Raw genomic sequence first — 14,075 nt, 5'->3', positions numbered from 1 at the left:
TGCGAGCAGTCAGGTATGGCAGGAGGATGGAGCCTGAAGGGAGCACCTGAGTATGAGGCTGGGAGGTGGCTGCAGCCAAGGCATCAGGGCCTTGTTGATCAAGCTGAGGAGGCTGCCCTTGACCTGAGGTGTGAGGAGCTACAGAGGTTTAGCTGGAAACCTGGCATTCCATATGCCAGGAAAAGCCATGTGGCAGCTGGTGGAGGGTGTCTAGGAGAGCGACTGCTTGGCAGCCAGAGGCCCACCTAAGAGGGGGCTGCAGGTAGTGGCAGTGCTGATGGCAAGGAGGGATGCGGTGCTAGCAACACTCTCCCAGGTGAGAGTGAAGGGTGGGATACAAAGGGGCATGGGGCGTGAGACTCAATTCCTTTCCCCAAGGGATTCAGAGTCCTGCTGGAGACCCAGTAGTGCTGGATCTGGGAGGAGTCAGGAGCCAGACAAAGACCTTTCCCTACATCCCTTTCTGCACTTTTTTTTGGTGCGGTGCTGGCGATGGAACCTGGGGGCATTCGACCTCTGAGCTATACCCCCAGCCCTATTTTTTATTCTTTATTATGAAACAGGGTCTCACTGCGTTGCAAAGGGCCTCACTAAGTAGCTGAGGCTGTCCAGGAACAGCGATCCTCCTGTCCCAACCTCCCAAATGCTGGGATTACAAGCGTGCGCCACCACGTCCGGCTCCCTTCTGCACTTTGAACACTGAGCACATCACCTATTCAGAAGTTAATAAGCTTAAAACATTAACAATAGTGCAGACCGCGAGTGCCAAGCTGAGCAAGGTAGAGGTCCTTGTGGAAAGGATGAGGGTGTCCAGGAGGAAATAGTGACTGGGTGTAGAGCAGTTTTCTGTGGCTGGGGTTGAGCTGCACTGGGGCCAGCACAAGGTGCTCTGCTTGAGCCAGACACCGTCTCAGTTCTAGCACCGTGGCCAAGCCCAGGCAGAGGACTGCAGAAGGGGTGCTTGCCATGGTAGCCTCGAGCCGTTCTGCAGGCTGCATTTTCCTTCTCCCTTCTGTCTCCCTCCCCACTCCAGCAAGAAAGAGAGCACAGCTACAAAGGAAGGTGGTAACAATGGCAGCCAGCGCTCAGGGCTCAGGACTCTAGAGTCACCCAGGCCACTCCAACTCCCTCGTCCTGCCCCTGCCTTGTGGTCCCCCAAAATGGGCTTTGCTCCTTTGATGTCCCCTAGAGGAAGGGACTGAGGGTCAAACTGAGCTCCTCCCAGGCATCTGCTGGCTCTAACCAACCTGGCCGTCTAAACCTCTCTCTCTGGAATCTGGAGTTCCTCAAAGAACTAACCACATCCTGAAAAGAAACAAGACGCCTGTGATTAGGCTCCGCAGTACCGGACTCGCTGTCTAGTGTTTGCTCAGCACGCAGGCAACGGCAAAGAGATCCTCAAAAGAGACACATAATCCAGTGGAAACCGCAGGACTTTGGGGTTAAGGATTCCTGCTTCCTGTCTAGGAGAGGATTCCCAGAAGTATGGTTAGCAAGGGCTGGAAGGTCACTCTCCACTAGCCTTGGAGAAGGAATAGCCCCACCGTGGTACCTTTGTTAAGCCCAAGGCCTCACAGGCTCTAGCCCCATGCCCTGCGTATCTCTGTCCCCTGCGCCCCGCAGCCCAGCCTGCAGGGCCACGGGCAAGCGCAAGCGCGCCCACAGTCCTCCTCACTCACTCCCCTCCCGCCGCTGCCAATCATTCCAGCCGCCCTTGGGCCGCGACTCATCAGACTCAGTACCGAGATGATGCCAGAAATCCTCTTCTGGGAAGCCTTCCTAGATTGAACAGATGGGAATTGCTTCCCTGGCCTCACCAACCAGAACACGAACATACCTTCTGTCACATATATAATAAACACAGATTATAAACCATCATAGGATTATAAAGTAACTGAAGAGTGGCAAATTAGCATGAACAAAATTCTTTAAAATACCAGAACAGGATAAAGAAGGACATATCAAAGTGCACACATGTAATGTATATGGGTAAGTAGTGTATGTGTGTGTGCGTGCGTGCGTGCGTGTGTGTGTGTGTGTGTTTTGGGTTGGTACTAGAAATTGAACTCAGGAACATTCTACTTTTGAGGTACACCCCAGCCCTATATTATTTTTTTATTTTGAAACACGGTCTTGTTAAGTTGCTGAGGCTAGCCTCGAACGTGATATCCTCCTGTCTTAGCTTCCCAAGTACTGAAATTACAGGTATGTGCCATTATACCCAGCTAAGTAAGTATCTTATTAAATTTTCATTTCAGTTATTATTTATAGATACAGAGTATACCAAAAGTCATTGTAGTTCTAAACTTTAATAACTTTAGAGTTGGGCGTGCTGGCATACACTTGTAATCCCAGAATTTGGGAGGCTGAGATAGGAGGATCACAGTTCATGGACAGCCTCAGCTATTTAGTGAGGCCCTTTGCAACTAGTGAGACCCTGTTTCAAAATAAAGAATAAAAAAATAGGGCTGGGAGTGTAGCTCAGAGGTAGAATGTCCCTGGGTTTCATCCCTCGTACTGCAAAACAAAACAAAACAAAAACTTTAGAAGTATGGATTTCAGAGGTATAAAATTCAGAAGTATAAACACTACATTTTTTTTTTTTTTTTGCAGTACTTGGGATGGAACCCAGGGGCATTCTACCTCCAAGCTATACCCACAGCACTACTTTTTTATTCTTTATTTTGAAACAGGATCTCATTGAGTTTTATGAAGTTTATTTATTTATTTATTTATTTATTTTTGGTGGTACTGGGGTTCCTGGAAGCCCTTCCACATCCGGGCTACACTCCCAGACCTATTTTATATTTTTTTATTTTTGGAAATAGGGTCTCTTAAGCCAGTGCAGCTGGCTTCGAACCTTCCTGTCTCCGCCTCTCAAGTGCGGGGATTACAAGCGTGTGCCACCACGCCTAGCTCGAAACAAAATTTAAAATAAAAATTTAGCCAGTACTTAGGGGGCTGAGACAGGAAGGAGGTTCTCAGATTTGAGGACAGCCTCAGCAATTTAGCAATGCCCTCTACAACTTAGTGAGAGCCTGCTTCCAAATAAAAAAAATAAAATAGGGCTGAGGGTATAATTCAGAGGTAGAATGCCCCTGAGTTCAATCCCCATTATCACAAAAATAGGCAAAATAAATAAATAAACTAAAAGTTTTCTATTCCAAATTCATAAAACAAAATAGAGGAAAAGAAGTTGACATTCAAATTTCAAGTGACTTTCTGCTACTTTGTATGATTTATACTTCTACTGTTATCTGCCCTCAGACTTTTGGGTCACATGTGTGAGTGAATGAAGTGTTCTCTTGTTCAGTCACAGAGGTTTGAGAGCCCGTCCTTCCAAGAGACCTTCTCAGATCTCCTCACAGGACCAACCTCTTTCCTCTGCCCCCTTACCCTCCTGGGTTTTTGTTTGTTTCTTGCAGTGTGAGGGATGGAACCCAGGGCTCCAGCATGCTAGGTGAGGGCTCTACCACTGAGCCCCCCAGCCTGGGGTCCTGTTTTCCCTTGCACCCTTGTGCGCGTCACAACTGCCTCCTGCCAGAGGCACCCCTTCTCCATCCTGGGACCTGAGAGGTCAGGTTGTTCGCACCTCTTCTTACTTGCAAAGTCTAGCCAGGTTTTGTATGTGATAGGTCTTGTATAAATTCTTGTTAAATGAAATGAGGCCAGAAGGGTTAAACATTAAGCACAACTTCACTAAACGGCGTTCGCAGTGCACTTGCTCCAAGCACTTGCCGGGCGGCACTCTACGGCACACAGCGGCTTGCCCCTGGAGTTCTGAGTCCTGGGTCTCATTCTGTGGCGAGGCGAGCTTGGTTCACTGATGTCACTGGTGGTACCAGCCAGTAGTTCCCAGGAGCAGCCCAAGCCCCCAACTCCCCTCCACACCACCCATATCACACTGCTCTGTGGCCACACTCCTTCCTCCCCCTGGGAGTCACCTGGGAGCAGGACTGTTCTCAGCCTGCCTCTCTCTGAACACAGCAAAGGGTCTGCGTTCCTCCAGCTCCCACCTAGGGAGTCATATGCTTTACAGTTGTCCAGACTGGGGAAGTCCCAGGCAAAGTTTGGCTTTCGTGAAAGCCAGATCAGTCACCCAGAACACACCCTTGCTAGCCAGGTGGCCTCTTTGTAACAAAGTTTCTTCCTGTTTATCAAATGAGCTGCTCACCTCCGGGGAGACAGAGACGTGGCAGCCAGGAAGCAAGTGGTGGTGGTGAGAGCGCCACAAGGATGTTTGTTCAGGTTACTCAGACTGCAGTTCAATTACAGGTCTCTGCAAAAGTAAGAACAGTCACCACTGTCACTGAGGGCACAGGTGTGTGGAGCTGGACAGTGTGTTGGGGACGGGCAGGTCAACTTCAAGCTCGGGTCAGGAAAGACGCTGTGCGGCCATTTGACCAAAGGGTCGTCCTTTCTTCCTCTTAACACTTTCTCCCCATCAAATGTAGCATTTGTTTTGTGTCCTGTGTAGTCGTGCTGTGAACAGAGGGGCAATTATCTCCTCCAAAGCACTCCTCCCCCTCTGACATTTTTGATCACAGAATGCTGGGAGGTCCCCCCCCATAATTACACCTTCAAGAAGTTTCAGCTTTCCCTCAAGACTAAAGCTGCAGTGCTGTGGCTTATTTTCCCAGAAAGATGTGCTCCAAGTTCTTTCCTTCTCTTTTTTGGTAATGGGGATTGAATGCAGGGGCATTCTATCTCCGAGCTACACCCCCAGCCTATTTCATTTTTTGACTTTGAAACAGGGTTTTGCTAGGTTGCTGAGGGCCTCAGTAAATTGCTGAGGCTGGAGTTGGATCTGTAATTCTTCTGTCTCAGTCTTCCAAGCATTGGGATTACAGACAGGCGTGTGCTGCCACGCCCTGCACTGCAAATTATTTCTATTCCCCTTGGCATATCTAGGTTCACGTTATGTTTAACATAAGAGATTAAGCTGAAGTTATCCAAACAGATTTCTAACTGAAAAAACCCAACCCATCTTTGCTCACTACTGTATACCCAGATCAGTACTTGTTATACAGTAAGCATTCACTAAATCTTTGTTGATTTATTAAAGCATAAGTCGCTGAAAATAAGTAACAGGTGGCCAGCTGGATGTGGTGGCACATGCCTGTAATCCTAGTACTTGGGAGTCTTGAGACAGGAGGATTACACATTCAAAGCCAGCCTCAGCAATTTTGTGAGATCTTGTTTTGAAATAAAAAATAAAAAGGACTGGGAGGTGGAGGGTGGAGGTAGAAAGGCCCTGGGTTCAACCAGTATTGAAAACACAAAGCAAAACAACCCCCCCCCCAAAAAAAAAAAAACACAGGTGGCCAGATAGGTAATTCATCAGCTCGTGGGTGCTTCCCCGGAGGATCTCCAGGCCCTGCCAGGTGGGGCAGACTTCTACCACAGTGCATCCCTAGGAATCCAGGGTGAGGAGGGTCTCAGGTCGGGATGACATGGGCTTCTGGGATTCTCTAATTGTGTAAGAACTCAGGTGACAACTAGGGTGGGCTTGAGGGAAGACAAAGAAAGAAGTTAAAAAAGTTTGTACCGAGTTTTCCTCTGTTGACTGCAGGGAGACAGGGCAGTCCAGGGACAAGATGGAGGGTAACAGGAGGGACGCTCCTGAAGGCTGAGGTCAGGCTCCAGGCTGGAGGAGATGGGAGAGGATGGAAGTGAGGGCTCCCCTTTTTCTCTTCACACCATAGTCTGTTCTTGGTTGTAGAACTTCTCCCAGGGTGACTGGATCCCCAACCCATGCACCCTGAACTCAGAGCTGTGCCCCTAAGCTGGCCAACCTTCCCAGTTTGCCCGCTGCTGAATCCGTATCAAACGCCTTGAAACAATCCCAGTCCCTGCCCCTGCCCCTGCCCCTGCCCCCGGCCCACTCCCAGCCCGTAAGGCTTAAGTTCTGTTCAATGTCAGATTCACCCCATACCCACTCCCAGGTCCTGCTGATTCATTCCCTGCTGCCGGGGTCTTCCCCTTCTCCCCCACTCTCCACGCCATCGTCTGAAACTGTGCCTTGAAGGCCTAACATCTGGAGCATGGCCTGCCAGCCACCTTGGAGCATGGCCTGCCAGCCACCGTGGCTGTTCCTGTTCCTTCAGACCCTTGGTAGTGACCGGGGCAGTGCGCTTCCTGCTGGTGCCATGCTGGAGCCTGACCAGATGCTCTGCCTCCCTCCTTGAGGCCTCACAAAGGCCTCTGCTTGCTAAGCAGGCCAGGTTTCTGTTTTTTCAATAAGCCCCTTTCTCTAGGAATCCTTCCTGAGGGGAAGGCGTGTCTCATGCCTCCTCACCCCACCGAGGTTGTGTTTATTAGTTCCCAAGTTTTACACAGTACTCATGCTTTCCCCATGTGGGGCTTCTAGTCCTTAAACCCTGGTTCCCAGTCCTCTGCTTTCCGAACGCTTCTCCAGGCAAACCGTGCGGCTCATGCACACAGGCCATCTTGCTCAGGTCCTCTGTGCTCCGTTTTACACAGAGCTGGGGGGAGGATTCGGCTTCTTCCTCCCTGCAGATCCCTACCTAGGACTCAGGAACCAGGCTGGGCAGGGTCCTGGCGAATAGCTTGACCTCACTGGGCTCTCAGGTGCCCACAAAGGAGTCTTCTAAGAGTCTCTTTTCTCCCTGGACTGAACCCATCCTTGTTTACCACACAGGCCTTTCACGCAGCACAATTACAGCATTGAGCTTGACACAGAGACAGGCACTGCCCTGCACTTGACCTCTCGCTCACTCAAATCCTCACTCAGCCCCATCAATGAGAACCTATGCGTTGGGCTTCTGCAGAGAAGGGCAGGGCTGTATGAAGAGCCCAGTTCCCCGAGCTCTGGCCCAGGCACCATGTGGCTGGTGCACACCCACTCTAGTCCTCAGTGGCACTTCTGGGGCCAGAGGTGTTGAAACATCTCCCTGGGCGCCAGAGGATGTTTAGGACAATCCTACAAAAAAGTGCACAGACATGTTTATTTAGATGCAGGGAATTCACTTTGTTGCTCAGGCTGGCCTTGAACCCTTGGGTTTAAGCAATACTCCTGTCTCAGCCTCCCAAGTACTGGATTCCAAGCATGCACCATCAAGTGCGCCACCACACCCAGCTATCTTCTCAATTTTACACAAAAGGAAACCAAAACGCAGAGAAGTAACTCGACCAAGGTCACACTGCTAGGAGGTAGCAGGGGCAGAACTGGCCCTCAGGCCCGGGTCTCTCCAGAACCCGCTTTCTTAACCAGGTCACCGTGCTGTCGTGCATGTTGGCTGGTGCTTGGACCTTTGCTAACACACTTTCTTATACACCTTCTCATTTGCTCCCCGCCCAGGGAGTGTTTATGTGATTTGGCCAAGGTTATACAGCTAAATTAGTGACAGAGCTGAGTCAGCCGCCTGCCACTTTCATTATACCCATTGCCTTCCTGCTGAGAAGCCCTCGCCCTAGGATGGGCTGCCCTCCTCCGCCCCCTAGTCCTGATTTCTGCCCTAGGCAACATGGACTAAGCCTGTGGTCACATCTGCCCAGGTTTCTCCCCGCTGAACTTGGGCTAAAATGCTTCTGATCTCGGAGGGCATCTGACTGTCCTCGGGTCCTCCCCTCTCCAGACCTGTCTCCACACTGTGTGGGCAGGACTCAGCTGTGCTGCTGCCTGAGGGCGGTGATTACTTGGCAGCCAAGTATTCTTTCCGGCTTCTGACTTCTCTCTTCTCCTTGCCAGCCCTGTCCTGCTCTCTGCCCTGATGCCCCTTGAAGCAGTTTTCTCTTGCTAACCTGTAAGTTCCTAAAGCACATGGCATCCTTGAGGTACTAGAGCTGGAAAATGCCTGCAACGATATATATATAGAGAGAGAGTATTGGGGACTAATCCCAGAGGCATTCTACCTCTGAGATATACCCCTATTCCTTTTTATTTTTTGTTTTGAAACAGGGTCTCACTAGGTTGCCAAGAGTCCCACTAAATTGCTGAGGCTGTTCTTGAACCTGTGATCCTCCCATCTCAGCCTCCCAAGCACTGGGATTACAGGTGTGCACCACCACACCCAGCTACTGCTGTATAATTTAAGTGAATGCATATTTCAAAACCCTCTCCCTACCTTGTTCTAGTCATCACTTGAATTTGCCTGTCTCATCTTTTTTGCCTTTCCTCTGATGAGCAGGGATACAGCTCATCTCTCCAGAGAGAATAAGATATACTTAGTGCATCCGAATCCCCAGTAAAATAAGCATAGGCCCTGGAGGCTATTTGGTGTGTCAGAGTGCTTAATCCCATCCAGTGCCGGGAACTGCCTTTGTGGGTCTGGGGGTGAGCTGACAGCACCGGGTTAAACCCACACAGGGGTGAGCTGACAGCAATGGGTTACTGGCTAAAAGAGGAGGTCTGGTCTAAGCTTTGCTGGTAAACTGATCACCACAGCACCCCCACGGGCAGGATAGCCCCGTGCCACTTTGCAGAGGACTGGCTCAGGGATACTGGCCCTGGGGCTAAGTAACAAGCTGTTTCTTCTTTTTGATAGCAGGAGGCTTGGAACAAGTGACCATAAATCAGGAAGTTGGTGAGTCACAGTCACGGACACCCGTCAGACCCCTCCCACACAATGCCACACAACTCCCTCCCTCCATCCCGCCCTGGGGCTGGGGGCAGCCAGGCAGGGCTCCCAGCACCCTCTCCAGCGAGGCTTCTGATGTGGCACTGGCGGGAGGGACCCTTTTTCCAGTCCCGGAGCACTGGGTGCCCGGTCTGGGGAGACGCAGAGGAACGCGGGGGCACGGGTAGGTGAGGGGACAGGGCCTACAGCTCTGCAGGGAGGGCTGGGGCTGGTCCCCTCCCGCCCTCCAAGTTCTAGAGGTCTGGGCTCCCCACTCATCCCTTACTCCTGGAGCGGGGAGCGCGGCAGGAGGGACCGGCCTGGCCCAACCCCTTCATTTGACTGTGGGGGGGGGGGCGGCGAGGGCTGGCGGACCGGGCGGTGGGGACCGGGGTTGGCAGAAGCGAGCGGGGCTGGAGGGGAGGCCGGGGAGCCGGAGGAGCCGGGGTCCCGAGGCCGGGCCGGGCTCGTCTGGGCTTACCTGTCGCGCCGAGGCAGAGCCGCCGCCGCCGCCGCCGCGCTGCTCCGGGCTCCCGACGGGGCGGCCGCGGGGCGGGGCGGGGCGGCGGGCGTTCCTGCTCGGCGGCGCCCCTCCGCCTCCCCCGGCCAGGTGCGGCCCGCCTCCCGCCGCTCAGCGCCCGGCAGAGGGGAGGTGGGTCACCCCCAAAGGCCGCGGCACCGGGAGCCGCGACGTGCCGCGCGGGCTGGTGCACCGGCAGTGGAGCCTCGGAGCCCGGGGCGGCGCCCGAGACAGCGCCGCCGGCAGCGAGGAGCCGAGCCTGGGTCCCAGCCTGCCCGGCTAGACGGCTCCTCCATTTAGCCAGAGCTGGTGTTAGCCACGTGCACGAACTATGCGGAAGGCTCCAGGTACCCGGCCTGGGGGCATCCGGAACACACCTGGGAGGCAGAGGATCACACAGCTGGAGTGCCAAGTGCGGTCCCTCGAGAACTTGTTAGAGGTGTAGATTCTAAGCGGAGCGTTTCTAGTCCCAGTACTCCGGAGGCTGAGACAGGAGAATCGCAGGTTCGAGACCAGCCTCAACAGCTTTGTGAGACCCAGTTTCAAAATAATAAATAAAAGAGGGCTGCAGGGTGGCTCGGAGGTAGAATGTTCCTGGGTTCTATCCCCAGGACTGCACCCAAAAGAAGGAGGAAGAGGAGAAGGAGAAGGAGGAGGAGGAGGAAGAGGAGGAGGAGGAGGAGAAGAAGAAGAAGGAGGAGGAGGAGGAGGAGGAGGAGGAGGAGGAGGAGGAGGAGGAGGAGGAGAAGGATGTAGACTCTATAATCCCACCGCAGACATAAATTTGAAACAAGAAGAAGAAGAAGAAGATGATGATGATGATGAAGGATGTAGACTCTATAATCCCACCGCAGACATAAATTTGAAACAAGAAGAAGAAGAAGAAGAAGAAGAAGAAGAAGAAGAAGAAGAAGAAGAAGAAGAAGATGATGATGATGAAGGATGTAGACTCTATAATCCCACCGCAGACATAAATTTGAAACCCCGGGGGATGGGATCTAGCAATGTGTGTTTTAAAAGTCCTCCAGTGCTCGCTCAACTTTGAGAATCATTGAACAAGTAGTGGTATGGCTGGAATTAGAATCCAAGTAGCTGGCGTGGCGGCATACGCTTGTAATCCCAGCCTTTGGGAAGTGGAGGCAGGAGGATGGAGGTTAGTCATCAGCCTCAGCTACTTAGTAAAGCTGTTTACAACTCAGTGAGACCCTGTTTCAAAATAAGGAATAAAAAATAGGGCTGGGGGGGTGTGGCTCAGAGATTGAATGCTCCTGGGTTCCACCCCCGGTAACACACACACACACACACACACACACACACACGTAAATTCAATTTCTAAACCTAGGTCATGAACCAGGGCTGCCTGCAGCTGTTCTGCAGCCCTAAGATTCTGTCATGTAAATTGCGGGTCCTAGCCGGGCATGGTGATGCATGCTCGATGCATGCTCGTAATCCCAGCTTTGTATTGGTATTTAAATGAGTTTGCATTTCCAAATCCCTAGGACCTGGGCGCAGGAGCACCTTAAGTAGATCCTAATGGAACTTGGAAGGGCCCCTAGGGGAGTAACAGTTGAATGGAGAGTATAATCTTGCTTTCTAATCTGCAACCCCGCAGTAAATCTGAGCCATTCAGCCGGAGGCTGGAGGCATTTTTTGGTGGAGTCTTGGAGTCTAAGGAGAAGGCCTGCAGAGTCGAGGCAAGAAGAGCTTGCCCAGCTAGCTATGCCAGAGCAGAGGGACAGAGGGACACTGCAGGACATTCCTGCAGGAAAAGGGGGTTGCTCACTATTGACCTCGTCACCGGCTCCCCTAACTCTCAGCAGCTGGAGGAGCCTGCCAGCTTCCAGCAACTCCCTTCCGTTCACACTGGAGACTAGGAGAGGGGGGTTCAGCTTCCAAAGAGACATTTTCCAGAGAGCTTCCTCGGTGGTCACCTGTACAGACGCTCAGACTTCCTTCTCCCTCACTGCTCCAGTGCCCACCATTCTTGGGGCTTTCTTGCTTAGGATAAGGGCATTTCCTGCTGAAGATTGGGGAATGCCGCCCCTCGCTTCCCTCCTCTTGGGGGCTGGACGCTGCCAGTTCAGGTTTGACCTATCGCTCTGGGAAGCCCTCTGCTCACAGGCGTCCTTAAGACCCAAGATGTCTTGGGGTGGATAGCCTCAGCTGTTTTCCAGCGCCGGCTCATAACCACTGACCCCCACCTGGAGAGACTGTGACGAGCCTCCCAAGAAGCAGCATTGGTCTGTATGTGTGCTTCACATCCTGGAAGCAAATTACTCATCCTATCTTACTGCTGCTGACTCTGATTTTAAACATGAGTTGGAGTCCTAATTTGGGTTCATGCAGTAGACCCGCCCCTAGTGTGTCATGCACCGAGCAGTCTCTCCTCGCAGGGGGATGGTCCAGGCTCCCTCCCCGCTGCTCCAGAAAGGTGTGCGGATGAGCCACCATGGACTGGTGACTGCTGCTTCAGCCTCCTGAAGGTCTCACTAGGTTTCTGAGGTCAGCCTCAAACTTGTGGTCCTTCTGTCTCAGGTCCTAAGTGCTGGGATTACAGGTGTGTACTATCACACCTGGCTGTAGGGCACTTTAATTAATTAATTAATTTATTTATTTATTTTTGCCGTACTGGGGATTGAACTCAGGGGCATTTTACCTCTGAGCTACACCTCCAGCCCTATTATTTAATTTTTCTTTTAAAACAGGGTCTAGAGATGGGCGTGTCACTGTTTGCGGAGGCTGGTCTTGAACCTGTGATCCTCCTGTCTCAGCCTCTCAAGTACTGGGATTACAAGCATGTGTCACTGTGCCCAGCCAGAAAATGTTTTATTTTGTTTTTTTTAATGGCTAAGTTATATGTGCACGTGGTTTAAAAAAAAAAAAAGCCAGGCACCATAAAAAGATTTAGAATGAAATCCACATTTCCTGTGTGCCTCAGTTTCCTCCCTGGATTTGCAATTTCTCTCTCCAGAAATCATCTGTGTATGTTCACGTGGGAGACCCTTGCCATCATTACGTGCTTCTGCAGGACATATCTGGGTCTCCCTAACTGCAAAGACTTCACATGACCCTTCTTAGGAAGGACTGTGAATCTCATATTTTTCTCACAACCTTTATTAAAATTTCTTGGCCATTTTATTTTATTTTATTTTATTTTTGTAGTTCTGGGGATGAAACCCAGGGACATCCTACCTCCAAGCTACACCCCCAGCTCTATTTTTTATTCTTTATTTTAAAACAGGATCTCTCTGAGTTGTAAAGGCTCTCACTGAGTAGCTGAGGTTGGTCCCGAACCGCAATCCTCCTGTCTCAGCCTCCTGACTTGGCCATTTTAGATTCTGTCTGGGTGTTTTGAATTTCCCTTTTCAAGTCTGTGTGCTTCAGGGGTTTTTCCACCATAGGGCAGGAAACATGAAGGCAGCTCTGTGGGGCGATGACGGTGACCGTGGGTGCAACCGGTGACAGCACTGCGGTGGTCCTTATCAGGTCTCTTCTTTCTACACTGGTCTCTGGGGAGGAAACACCCATCTCTGGGTGGGGTAGAAGGAGGGAGACTTGCCCTTCACTGGGAGGTGGGGGCCCCGTGGACCTGGGACAGTTTGCAGAGCATGCCAGGAGCTTGCCAGGGAGACTTGCCCACACCTGCCCCTCTCCTCACCGTCAGGAGGCAGTTCCTGCGATTAGAACCAACCCATCAAGGCCCTTCAACCTCCACATGGCTGTTTCTTATCTGTCAAATGAGGTTAGGTTGGGTTCTTGTGAAGTGCAAGTGAGCCAACTTATTTCAAAGCGCGATGGTTCATGTTATGCTAATATATGAACGTATCACCATGCATTTCACTCTCATGTACAATTACAATGCGCTAGTGAAAATTTTTAAAAAATTCTTTCTGGTTTCTTTCTTTCCCCACCCCCGGTACTGGGGATTGAACCCAGGGCCATTCTACCTATGGGCTATACCCCCCAGCCCTATTTTATTTTTTATTTGGAAACAGGGTCTCGCGAAGTTGCTGAGAGCCTCAATAAATTGCTGAGGCTGACTTCTAGTCTGTTACCCTTCTGTCTCAGCCTCCTAAGCACTGGATTACAAGCATGTGCCACCCTGCCAGGCTGCCTCTGGTTTCTTTACCTCTTTTCTTTCAATATCCACACGTCCTCCTTCTCGTCTCCTCCCTGGGAACAGAGGATAAACAGTTAAGCCAGAGATGTTTTAGGAATCCAGGCACAGCCACTCCAGGTTCTACCGCAATCATTCATGCATTCCAGTTTGCCTCTGTGTGACTCAATTTCCTCATCTGCCAATCGGCCATATTTTTTTTGTTATCATTGGGCTCTTAGATAATATGTTTCGCTTAGTACCTGGTAGACGATAAATACTGAGGGTTAGAATGTTAGCTGTTATAATTCCATGTCTTCTATTAAATACTATATAAACCTAGCTTCTGTGCTAGGTAGGAGGTCAACCACAGAGATACCAGGATAGAGAAGACTCCTCTCTCTCTATCTCTCTCTGCCCCATGGTCAATTTCAGGGGTATCACTAGGGCAGAGCTGGGACTAGAATGAGGCAAATGAACCATTTGGGAGCAAAATTTAAAGGGGTGCCAAAATAAAACTCAAGATAAATAGAATTTAAGTAATTTAAGTGCAATATTTTATTTATTTATTTATTTACTTATTTATGGTACTGGGGGTGGAATCCAGGGGCATTCTACCTCCGAGCTACACTCCCAGTCCTATTTTTTATTCTTTATTTTGAAACAGGGTCTCACTGAAGTTACAAAGGGCCTCACTACATAGCTGAGGCTGTCCGGGAACCGGGATCCTTCTGTCTCAGCCTCCCAAATGCTGGGATTACAAGTGTGCATTACCATGTCTGGGCTATAAGTGCAATATTTTATTTTATTTTATTTTATTTTATTTTATTTTATTTATATATATTTTGGTGGTACTGGGGTTCCTGAAAGCCCTTCTACC

This window comes from Muscardinus avellanarius (genome assembly GCF_963383645.1).
Source record: "Muscardinus avellanarius genome assembly, chromosome: 11".
NCBI lineage: Eukaryota > Metazoa > Chordata > Mammalia > Rodentia > Gliridae > Muscardinus > Muscardinus avellanarius.
This window is presented reverse-complemented; position numbering follows the sequence as displayed.